This window comes from Pipistrellus kuhlii, unplaced genomic scaffold, assembly GCF_014108245.1.
Source record: "Pipistrellus kuhlii isolate mPipKuh1 unplaced genomic scaffold, mPipKuh1.p scaffold_m20_p_11, whole genome shotgun sequence".
NCBI classification, from domain to species: domain Eukaryota; kingdom Metazoa; phylum Chordata; class Mammalia; order Chiroptera; family Vespertilionidae; genus Pipistrellus; species Pipistrellus kuhlii.
The window spans coordinates 37987854-37999752 of NW_023425416.1; the positions used below are offsets into that span (position 1 = coordinate 37987854).

The 11899-nt window shown below is 40.3% G+C and overlaps 1 pseudogene; it reads right to left on the reverse strand.

Moving 5' to 3' along the window:
* Positions 1-3294: 3294 nt before the first annotated feature.
* LOC118715807 lies at positions 3295-3438 on the reverse strand (annotated as a pseudogene).
* Positions 3439-11899: the final 8461 nt, after the last annotated feature.

Consider the following 11899-nt stretch of genomic DNA (forward strand, 5'->3'; position numbering starts at 1 on the left):
CATGAGGTCACTGTTCAATTGCAGGTTAGAGCACATGCTCAGGTTGTAAGTTTAATCCCTTTGGGTAATGCAGGAGGCAGTGGATCAATGATTCTCTGTCATCATGATATCTCTCTCTCTCTCCCTCTCTCTCTCCCTTCCTCTCTGATATCAAATATATATATAGGACAAGGTCTACAATTGAATTCCTGATTTTTAATCTAATTCTGCCATTAGCTGTATGACCATAGGTGAGAGACTTAAGCTCTCTGAGCCCTAGTTTTCTGCCAAATGGCTATCATATTTCTTGTCCTACATACCATGCTGTGAGGAGCCTTTGAACCATGGAAATAAAAACTCCTGCAAAGAATCACACAAGCTTTGGAATTATCTGTCCTCCCTACACTTAGTGCAGCACCAAGTCTTATTTGAATCACACCCAAATATTCCCTAATGTCCTCACCTGCCTTTTTAATTTTCACAGTAGATGGGGGAAGAGAAATGTGGGAGTTGTTTTTCCCCTTCCTTCTGTTAAAAACATCACAAAAAGCTTGACATTCATTTTGGAAGTCTGTATGTCAGAGATCTAGCTAAAAGCTATTGATTGCTCCTTCATGGGACCAGAATCAGGGGGAAAGGCACAGGCTGCCTCTGTGTGGTGTGTGTTGATTGTTTCTCTGAGGTGAGGAGGGATTCTCTGAGAAATCAGCCCTACGTGTTAGTCTAGCTCATGTCAAAATCTGCACCTGCATTTGTGTAATTTCCCCTTTTTTGATCTCTTTCCATTCCAGGCTGGCTTTGATCATGTAGGCTCTTAAGGGAATGATCAGCCTTAGAAGAGTCAAATTATTTCTAGTTGAAAAGCTGAGCTTGGTGGATGTCAGCATTCACACAGCTGAGAGGTGGCTGTGCAGCCAGCCTACCTCATCAGACCGGGTTAAAAGCACAGTGTAACTGCAGCTTTGCAAAAACCCAGGCTTGAATATCTGTGTCATTCTGATTTTGTGATATCATTATGTGTTTTGTTGGATTACTTGATTGAACTTGATCCTGAGAAGCTTCAAAGATGCAGGCAGGCCTTGAAGTACAGATACCTGATTTACACAAGCACATCAGTTATGGATGTTGGCCTCACTACACAGATCTTACCACCTCTGCTTCGGGAGCTGACCTGAACCTCGGGGTCTAGTTCATTCTCTTCCAAGCTCTAAGCTCCCTGGGCTCTCAGCACCGAGGTGACTGATGCTCCTGCAGCTCTCTTTCCCTGTTGGTGTCCAGGACCCTGTCCCCCTTATCCACTGCAGGAGCCGGACCCAGAGGAGCCAAGGTCCCACTATTCTGAGATGAATTGGAAACATGTAGGTCTATTGAGTTAACATGTAGTAAGTGAAATAACACTTTTGTTATTAAGAAAGTGTTAGAGCCCTAACTCCTAATGTGATGGTATTTGAAGGGGGGGGGGGGTCTTTGAAAGGTAATTGGGTTTAAATGAGGGTGGGGACCTCATGATGGTGTAGTGCCCTGATAAGAAAAGACCAAAGAGCCCGCTTCCTCTCTTTCCACCTAAAACACAGAGGAAAGGCCATGTGAGGAAACAGCAAGAACATGGCATCTGCAACCTGAGGAGCTGGTCCTTGATCTTAGACTTCCAGTCTCAAGAACTGTGAGAAATAAATTCCTGTTCTACACAGGCTATGGTATTCTGGTATGGCAGCCTAGGCTGACTGACATAGGAAGTTATTATAGATTAGATTGGGTTCCTAGCCACCTTGTGAAACATCTCTTTGAACAAAAATGTGCCTGTTTTTATAGCACTATACCTGATATTTACCATAATAGGCACTCATAGCTACTTGTTGAATGAATGAATAAATGAATGAATGAATACTGATAAATGGAGTGAAACTATCCAATTTATGAACAGACATTTGGAAAACCATTCAAGTGTTAGAGATTTCCTGAAATCATGGTTTAAGATGAAGGGAAATCATTACTTTAAGTATATTGTATGTGTGTGTGTGTGTGTTATATGTAACATGTATAATTGCACATATATGTAAATAAATATGCATATGTAAAATCAAGCTTTTAACAGCTTGCACTTTTTTACCAGTTTACCCCACAGAGATGTAATGATAGTAAAATAAATACAGTCAGTGTGGTTTCCTGTTTACCCAGCATGCAAGCAAATGATGCTGGCTGAGTTGGTCTGCTGACCTACCAAAACCCAATTAATTGAAGTTTAGCAAAATAAAAAGGTGCCTTATTTATGGGAGAATCATAGCAGCTCAATATTGAAAAGGACCTTCGGGGCACCTTTTCATTTTAAATCCCTGATTGGCAGGTTGCATAGAAAGATGCCATTTTTCTGAAAGCTTTAGGTGTCTTCTTCATCCGCCTGAGAACTCGCACAAACTCCACGAGGCATTTGCTCCCTGGCTTTGCCATTTGAGAATGGAGAAGCTGTTTCCTCAAGATGCTATTCATCTTTATTCATATCTGGGTGTAGCTGAGTTCAGAATGTGTGGGTGTGGGATTTGAAGAATCTGAAGTGCTTAGGTAACAGTTGGCGTGCCAGTTGTATAATGAAGAACATGTATTGACAATATTAAATTGTGGGCTGAATCTTGTTTTTGGTGTTAAAAAAAATTTTCTAAAAGCGACAGCCCTGTTTTTATGCCGGGATGTTTCTGAATGTTGGGGTAATAGTGCTGAGAAATACGGGCCTCCAGTATGCATCGCTTTCTTCTGCCTGGCCTGATATCACTGTGTAAACCATGCATAGCTTTTTTTTTTTTTTTAAGTGATATGTGGTATGGTGTTTCTGAATCTACATGCATATTGTATTCAACTGACAGAGGGAAATAGCTTCAGTAATAATAACAGGTAAGATTTGAGTTCACTCTTCATATTGAGATGGGAGAATCAGATGGTTTCGAGAAAAATTGGGGGCAATTAATTAAGTTACTAGGAAGTGACTGCTTGCTTTTCAAGCTTCAAACCCTCTAAACTAAATCTTCATCATCATCTTTTTGCATGTGAAATTGTGCACCATGATTTTTTTTTAAAATTCATGTTCCTTTCTCTACCTTTGTGTGTGTGCTGACAACAGAGGAGGAATACAGAGAAGCCTTCTTTCTACTCAGTTGTGGGTGGAGTGGGAAGTGTGAGCATGACTGTGACCACTGAGAGGTAACATTTGCAGATTCCACATGCAGCAGGCATCTCTAGCTGAAAACACGTGGCTAGCCAAGGTTCTAGGATTAGTCATGTAATACCTAGGGCAGGTTTTATTTTTTCTATTTTTATTTTTTTTAATGTGCCTCAGGCATGAAACAGCTCTGACCACCAAGACAGGCATCAGGCTAGGATGAACTAAGGATTGCATGTCTGCTTTGCCCCGGATTGATGTAAGAGCAATACCACCAATCAGGTGTCTCCTTACCCGTTGCTAGGGGAAGGGCAGGTTTTATTTAACTGCTTTTCCTTTCAGAAGTTTAGAGAAACCTATGTATCCCTTCTTATTTTTAAAAAGTTGTTTACATTAAATGTAAAGATGTTTTTAGATGTAAAGTATATAGGATCCTATATTTTCCTAAGTATTATATAGGATTACAAAAACAAAAACAAAAAAATACACAAAACACACTGAGTCTCACAGAGCTTACAGTATTTTGCATGACCTACATCTCTGCCCAATCTGTCAAAAATATTTTTAGAACTTACTTTAAATAACACTTCAGTAGTTAACTTACCCATCTAATGTGTTTGAACTCGCCTGGTCTAGACTTGTGGTCCACATGCCTGTCACATTTCAAAAGACAATGATAACTTAGGAGGATTAAAAATTCTCATTGGTATTGTTTAGTTTTGCAAAACTGCAACAAATAATTTAAATGGCTGACTTCTTTCCATGAATCCATAAAGAATAGATGAGAGCAGGCAGGGAAGACCGAAAAGCACCTTAGATGTGGGGGTCACAGTGAGAAGATGCAGCTGCCCACTCTGTGACCAGATGAGAAGGTGGCCAATAGTTGCCTCTGTGTATTGTGAGAGTCTATAGTCAGAAGAATGAATTCTAATGCTCTTAAAGTCATGATGTATATAAATGATATTTCAGGATTTCTAGGACAACTATGTTGTCATATTTTTAAAAAACAGTGAGTTTTATTGGTGACATGATAGATACCGATAATAGTAGTGTAATCTGTTACTTGTCTTTAAAATAAAAGGAAATGTCAGATTCCCCCCGCCCTTTTTGTTTTGTTTTGTTTTGTTTTGTTTTGTTTTGTTTTGTAAATCCTCACCCAAGAATATTTTTCCATAGATTTTTAGGGAGAGTAGAGGAGAGAGGAAAACACAGAGAGAAACATGGATGTGAAAGAAACACATTGATTGGTTGCCTCCTGCACAAGACCTGACCAGGGCCCAGGCCAAGGAAGAGCCTGCAACCAAGGCACGTGCCCTTGACCAGAATCAAACCCAGAATCCTTTGGTCCACAGGCTGACCGACTCTATCCATCTGCTGAGCCAAACCAGCTAGGGCTCAGATTATCTTTGGAGATTAATGGAAAACAATCAGAAAATGCATTCCACAGTTGTGGATTCTCTGCATTCTAGCTATGGACACCCTAGAGGACTATGGACCCTGAGTTAAAAGCCTCTGTTTCAACGTGCAAGTCAACACCTGATAAAATGGCAAATTATATCCAAAGCAGCTTTCAGATAGATGAGACCCATAGAAGGGATTATAAAAGGATGACATTTTCTGTTTGATAATTTATGTAACAAACATACCAGGATTCTACCTACAGAATGTGGCTGGCTTTAAAACTGGCCCCTTTGGAAAGAGGGATGCTCTTGCCTCTATGCAAAATAGCACTGGGTCTTTTTTCAGAGACCACAGTGAAATGTTTTGAACATTCTCATCAATGTTAATTCTCAAATAGTTTGGAGTGGGTCAGGTGTTTTTCAATAAGCCAAAGTCATTTGAAGTAAGGCTGCTGAATAAAGAGGGTGGTCAAAGTGTGCAAATACCAGACTGGGTCTTGAAAATCTTAAGGCTAGTTTTTGGAAGGAGCTCATCAGCTGCCTGAAGGCTGCTTCATAGTAGGTGGAGGAGGGAGGGGATGAGACCCTGAAAGGATTGCATTTCCAAATTGAGTGTGTCCATGGAATCAGCCTGTAACCCTCATTTCCATCCATTAAGTAACATTCCAGGATGATTTCAAAATATTTAGTGACAATATTTGATAGTCACATTCTACACAGTCTTCAGTAGAACTTTCCAATAGAAATATAATGCTAGCTACTCGTGTCATTTAAACAATTCCAATAGCCACGTTAGACGTGTATAATAAAAAAGATAAAATTAATTTTAGTAATATATATTTTACTTAACCTCACATATCCAAGATTATCACTTTAACATATAGTTAAATTGAAATTTATTGAATTATTTTCTCATCTGAGTCTTTGAAATTCAGTGTGTGTTTTATACCTACAGCACATGGAACCTGAGCACTGAATTTTCATCAGAAACACTTGACCTGTATTTAGGATTCATAAAATTTACAGTTGAAAAGGCAGGCTTACATAGCCAAGTTGTTTCAACTGTACGTAAATGTTTTCCAGTTACTGAATTGAGTATTTGTTTTTAGATTTAAATTTAAATTATTCACAAAGTTAAACATTTAGCTCCTTGGTGTCACTAGCCACATCTCAAGCACTCAGTAGGGACATGTGTGCCTAGCAGTTACTGAATGGGGTGGTGCAGATCTAGATTATATGGGGGAACAACTGGAGAGGGATCCAATAGGCACAGCAGGGGCAGTTAAACTCTCTAGGAAAATTAGGAGGATTGATTATCTTCCAGTTTTTTGTCCTTTCTATGAATCAATTGTGAGTTTATCAATTCAGTATTTTTCCCAAAAGTTGCCTCTCATCTCCTTTGGATCCTTTTATATGACTCCCTAAAGGGCCTTTCCTTAAATATGTTCATCGTTTACATCCAGGGCCAATCTATGGTCTCTGCTTTGTGGATGGAAAGTCCAGGGGTGAGTTTAGATGATCAGGTAAAGATAGGAAGTTGATGCTTCATGCCCGAGTCCTTTTGATAATGCAGTTAAGCCAGAGGAGTCAAGTTTCCTGACCCTCAGCCCACTGGACACCCACCACTGTCAGAGCAACTCAGATTCTGAAGATTTGGGTGGGAGCCGGATCACTGCATTTTTACCAAGTCTTCCTTGCTTTCCCTATCCCCCCTTCCAGGTGATTCAGAACAGCCCAGTTTAAAAGTCGCTACCCTAAGCAGCCCTTCTTCCATGATATTTTTTGTGCTCATGGTTCCTAAGATGTGTTTCCAGGATCCCCTTAGTCAGAATGGTGTGTCTTGTTAAACTGAAGAGTTCTAGGCCCTGCCCTAAACCAGCTGCATCAGAATATCTGAAATACCACATATTCACAGAATAGCCTTGGCACTAGGAATCTGCACTTTCACAAGCTTTCTAGTAAGTCTTATGCCCAGGAGACTTTAAAAACTGTAGATTCTATGCAGAACCTCCAGCATAGAAAAATTGAATTTTTCAACCCCACCCTTTCTCATCCATCCTCTTTCCCCACGTCTGACATTTAGAAATCCACAGTGTTGCATGTATTCTGCCTCCCTGTGTTCAGGTCATTTAACAAACAGGCATTTGTCCCAGAGAATGGGGATTCAGAGATATAGATCGTGAGATCCTGTCTCTGATCTCAGAGAGTTTGCAGACACAGGAGGTAGACATATCTGTGGAAAATAGTTCATAAAGCATTACAGGTGGAGAGCTTTATGTATGTGCTGCACACAGCCTGGACACAAGGAAGACAAGGGTCATGTCCACCTGGGTTGTGAGCTTGTGATAATAGTTTTAAAGGGCTTTTGAGACTCTGAGTTGATTTAGGAAAGACAAAATTTATACCCCAGCCCTGGTTAGGTTGCTCAGTTTGTTAGAGCATCATCCTTATACACCAAGATTTAGGTTAATCCCCATTCAGAGCACGTACAAGAGTCAATCTATGAATTCATAAATAAGTGGAACAACAAATCAATGTCTCTCTCTCTCTCTCTCTCTCTCTCTCTCTCTCTCTCTCTCTCTCTCTCTCTCCCTCTCTCTCTCTTTCCCTCCCTCTCTCCCTCTCTCCCTTTCTCCCTCTCTCCCTCCCTCTCTCTCTCTTTCCCTCCTCCCTCTCTCTCTCTTTCCCTCCCTCTCTCCCTTTCAAATCAATTAAAACTAAACTAAAATAGGTATTCCATTAGATAGGAGGGGAAGATCCCTGGAGCCTAAGTATGAATTAGTTGTGAACAGGGAAGGGAGGCTATTATGAATGACCTGGAATAATGGACTTACTGTAGGGATAAAACCTGGCAGAGTTGTGGGAGTGGCTTGGGCTGCAGGGGTCTGGCAGGGCTCAGGTGGAGGAGCAGAGAAAAATCACTGAGCAGGGACCATGAAGGGAGCTGATGAGGAAGTCGACAGAAGGCATCGCCTCTGCTGCTGGTGGTGGACCTGACGTCGCCATAGGGCTGATGTGAGGGGAAGCAGGGACACACTGGCACCTGGGAGCATGAACTGAAACCTGGGCCTGTGGAAGAGGCTGGTGCTCTTCACCCAGGAGCTGCACACACACACTCAGGAACTGAGGGTGGAAGCCGGTGGGAGCTGGGGAGATGTGAGTCCACCTCTGCCCTCACAAACTAGGTAAGATAGATGATCAGTGACAGCGTGTAGGAGCTGTGACAGTGCCTTTCATGTGTAATGCCCAGGCTACACTTCTGCTTCCAGATTTCACGCAGATTTCTAGTGTGGCCAACCTTAACTTGACCCCACAGGTAAGGGAATTCCAGGAAACCTGGTCAAATGGAACAATACAAAACCAATGCAGTTGGCTTAGGCAACCTATGCTGGGGGTGGCTGGATGGGGCACAGGGTGTATGGGGGTGGGTAGTGAGGTAGTAAGGTGGGAATGGCCCTTGTGAAGAGAGAAAGCTGCAATGGATGGTCTTGAGGGCCTTGCTAAACATTAGGCTCTTTATCCTCCGGACAGCAGTGGTTTCTAAGTGGAGAAGCAACTTGACAAAATGAGTTTGCTTTAAGAAAATAATTCAAGCAGTGGTTCTCAAACTGCAGTTTACATATATAGGGACACAGAAAGATGGCAGTTTGGTGACTAACAAAGATGATAAGGCTTGGACACATCTGTGGTTGAAAGAGAAGTTAGGATGGACTCTGGAAGCTCGAATGGGATGGATGGAGATATGTATATGTATATGTATATGTATATGTATATGTATATGTATATGTGTATGTATATGTATATGTGTATGTGTATGTGGTTATATGTGTGTTGTAAATGTGGTTTTATGTATGTATAGAGTGTATGTGTATAGGTGGTTTTATGTATAAATAGCTATACAGGCTCAGGCCTCAGCATGGGAAGTGAAATGAACTGCTCTGAGCATCTGAATTTGTGAATGAAGTTCCTGGTTTGCCACCAACTGGCAGTGTGATCTTGGACAACCCGCTAACTGTTTCTGGGCCTCCATCTCCTCCTGAGAAATGTAGAGGGTATGAAAGATCAGGAATCCTGTGATCCAAGATGCATATTTTACAGCCGCAAAGAGTGATCTTCCATCAGTGTCAGAGTTTGCCTGACAAGCCTTTTCCTGAGCCTCGTTTTCAGTCTTGCTGGTTAAGGGTTTGGGAAATGAATGGAAAAGCGATCAATCTGACATCAGGGGACTATAGAAAGACATTTGGTCTCTCAGGAGCTGCAGGTCTTGTCATTTGTTTGGATGCTGTCCCCAGCTTGGCCTGCCAACCGTGGCACCTTCTTGTTTCCTTAGTTCTTGAAAAGGCAGCCCTTTTCTGTCAACTCAGTCTATGTTCATGTATACATGCACGCGAGTGTGCACGTGCACACACACACACACACACACACACACACACCAATTTGATTACACTCTACTCAGAGTTTCCCCAAATACTCCATTATGGTATGGGAGGTAGCTTTAGATATACGTAAATTTATTTTGATATTTATGTATACTTTGATAGGCATTAGAAAAATACACTAAGCATAGCAAAACTACTAATATCAATATTATTTCTTAGGTTAAGAAATAATGTAAATAAGTCAATTGAATTAATTGATTGCATTAATGTTAATACAGGTAGAATTTGGATGCAATAAAATTCTTGAAGGGAATATGTGAATGACTAACATGTGGGAAACACTAACTTAATTGTATTATGAGGATTTTAACGAATATGGAAAAGGTCTTACCAAATGCTATCAAAACATATGTCAGAAATATTTTATTCTTCATTGTTTTGGCATTTCAGCCTAAAAATTTCTTTAGGAAATCTGAGTTATTTCACATTAACTTTATATTGGTCATGTTAGGTACTTTAAATATGAGACTTTAATCAGATATTGTTAGGAGAAACAATAAGGCCAATTAAAATGAAGGGAAATTCTATAAAACAACTGGACTCTACAAAAATCTCTGTCATAAAGGACCAAAACAAATAAAAACAAACCAAGCCCAAAAGACCATGTCTGGAGAACCATTCTAGACGAAAGGATATGACAATCTATACTAATAAAAGGGTTATATGCTAACTAGAGGCCTGGTGCATGAAATTCATGCACAGACATGGGGGGTTGTCCCTCAGTCCAGCCTGCACCCTCTTCAATCTGGGACCCCTCCAGGGATGTCTGACTGCCATTTAGGCCCAATCCTATCAGGCCTAAATTTTTGTTGTGGTGTTTATTTTACCCATATCCCCTTCCACTTTGACAACCATCAAATTGTTTTATTATTTTGGATCTGTTTCTGTTTTGTTTATTTATCATTTTTTACATTCCACATGTAAGTGAGATCATAGAATATTTATCTTTTTTTCTCTGACTTATTTCACTTAGCATAACATCTAGTTCATCTATATTATTGCAAATAGCAAGATTTTTTAATACTGAAAAATCCATTGTATATATGTACCACCTCTTTTTTATCCATTCATCTATCAGTGGACACCTAGGGTTGCTTCCATATCTTGGCTTTTGTGAATAATGAGGGGCCATATGTCTTTTTGAATTAGTACTTTTGTTTTCTTTGGATAAATACCCAGAAGTGGAATTGCTGGCATGAATGGTAGCTCTATTTTTAGTTTTTTGTTGAATACCCCATATTATTTTCCATATTGGCTGCACCAATTTTCAATTGATTTGCATTTCCCTGATAATTAGTGATGTTAAACTTCATATATCTGCTGACCATTTGTATATCCTCTTTAGACAAATGTCTATTCAGATCCTCTGCCCATTTTTTCATTGGGTTGCTTTGTTGTTGTTGTTATTGTTAAGTTATAGGAGTTCCTTATATATTTTGGATATTAACCCTTTATCAGGTTATTATTTGCAAATATCTTCTCCCATTCAGTAGGCTGTCTTTTGGTTTTGTTGATGGTTTGGGATAACGTTTTTCTTGAGCCCACTAAGATGCATGCTTACATTGGAGCGGAGACTCACAACAGCTCCACAGCTATTCCTCCACTAAAATTCCCTCTCCCAACCAAGTGACAATAAAACATAAAGCTGGTCTCTGGGCAGCAGATTTGAAGACGAACAATTCATGGTGACTTCCTGGGTTCTAGCTTGCATAGTCCTATCTATTACAGCCATTAAAGCAACACTATTACAGAATAGTCTCTGCTCTGGTATAATAAGACGTTTGTGAATTCAAAAATCCTTCAATAAATATTTATTGAGTGTCTACTATGGTCCAGGTATTGTTCCTAAGGTAGAGGAAGATGGTTAAGATCTACTTCTCATGGAGATGATGTTCTGGAGTAAGAGGGATAGAAGTAGCCAAGCAAGTACTGAGATGAATCGAGTGATATTAAAAAAAAAATGCCAAGTCTTGTAAAGTAAAAGAAAGTATGAAAGTAATGTGACAGGGAGTGATGAAGCAGTGCTGTGGAAGGCTTCTCTGAGGAGCTGATGGATCATTAATATCACAAGGAAGAGCTATTTTGCTTTCAATGTCTCTGCTGTTTATTCCTAATTCCCCCACCCTTTGAGCTTGCCCCTGATGTCAAGGTCAAGGATCTTCTGAAGCCTGACTGCTCTGCTGAGCTGCCACAGGGTCAGTGTTTCTGGTGTATTTCACACCATGCGACCACAGAGTGGGGCTGACGCACAAGTGTGCTCTTGTTCCCCTGTGCTCTTGTTGACGAATGCAGGAGTTCTCTGTGTACTTCTTATCTTTTATGATGGACTTTTAAGGAAGTTTAATTCACAAACCACGCAAAGCTCATCATTTGCTCATACTGACACATGGTGATGAAAGTGAGTTATTGTTCCTGAATAATGCTGCAAGGAAGCCTTCCAACCAGCAATTTTCAATAATGCCACATTGGCACCCCTCTGAATTACTATCTGCTTTGGCTAATTCAATATGACAGGTTTCTAAAGCAATTTGAGTTCACGTGAAAGCAGCGAGAGAGAGTATTCAAACTTACTTAAAGGAGGGCAGGAGGAAGGAACTTATATTGCAATCTCCTGTAACACAGATCGAGACTTATTTGGATTCATTTCTTAAAGGCATTCAATATGTTTTATCTTTTCTTTTTCAGTCACCTTTTCACTTACATCTGATAATTATAGTCTATTGGCCGTGCTTTAGTTTACCCCAGAGTATAGGATCCATCAGCTGATTCTCTGGCTCAGAGGCCAATATTTCTTAGCATTAGAGAAATTCCAGTTTTTAAAAATCAGGTCAACATATGCCCCACATATACAAATCACTCAGGAGACAGGCCAGCCGGTAGAAAAGGATCCCATATAGGATTCTGAATGTCAATGTTCCTTCTCTTTCCCC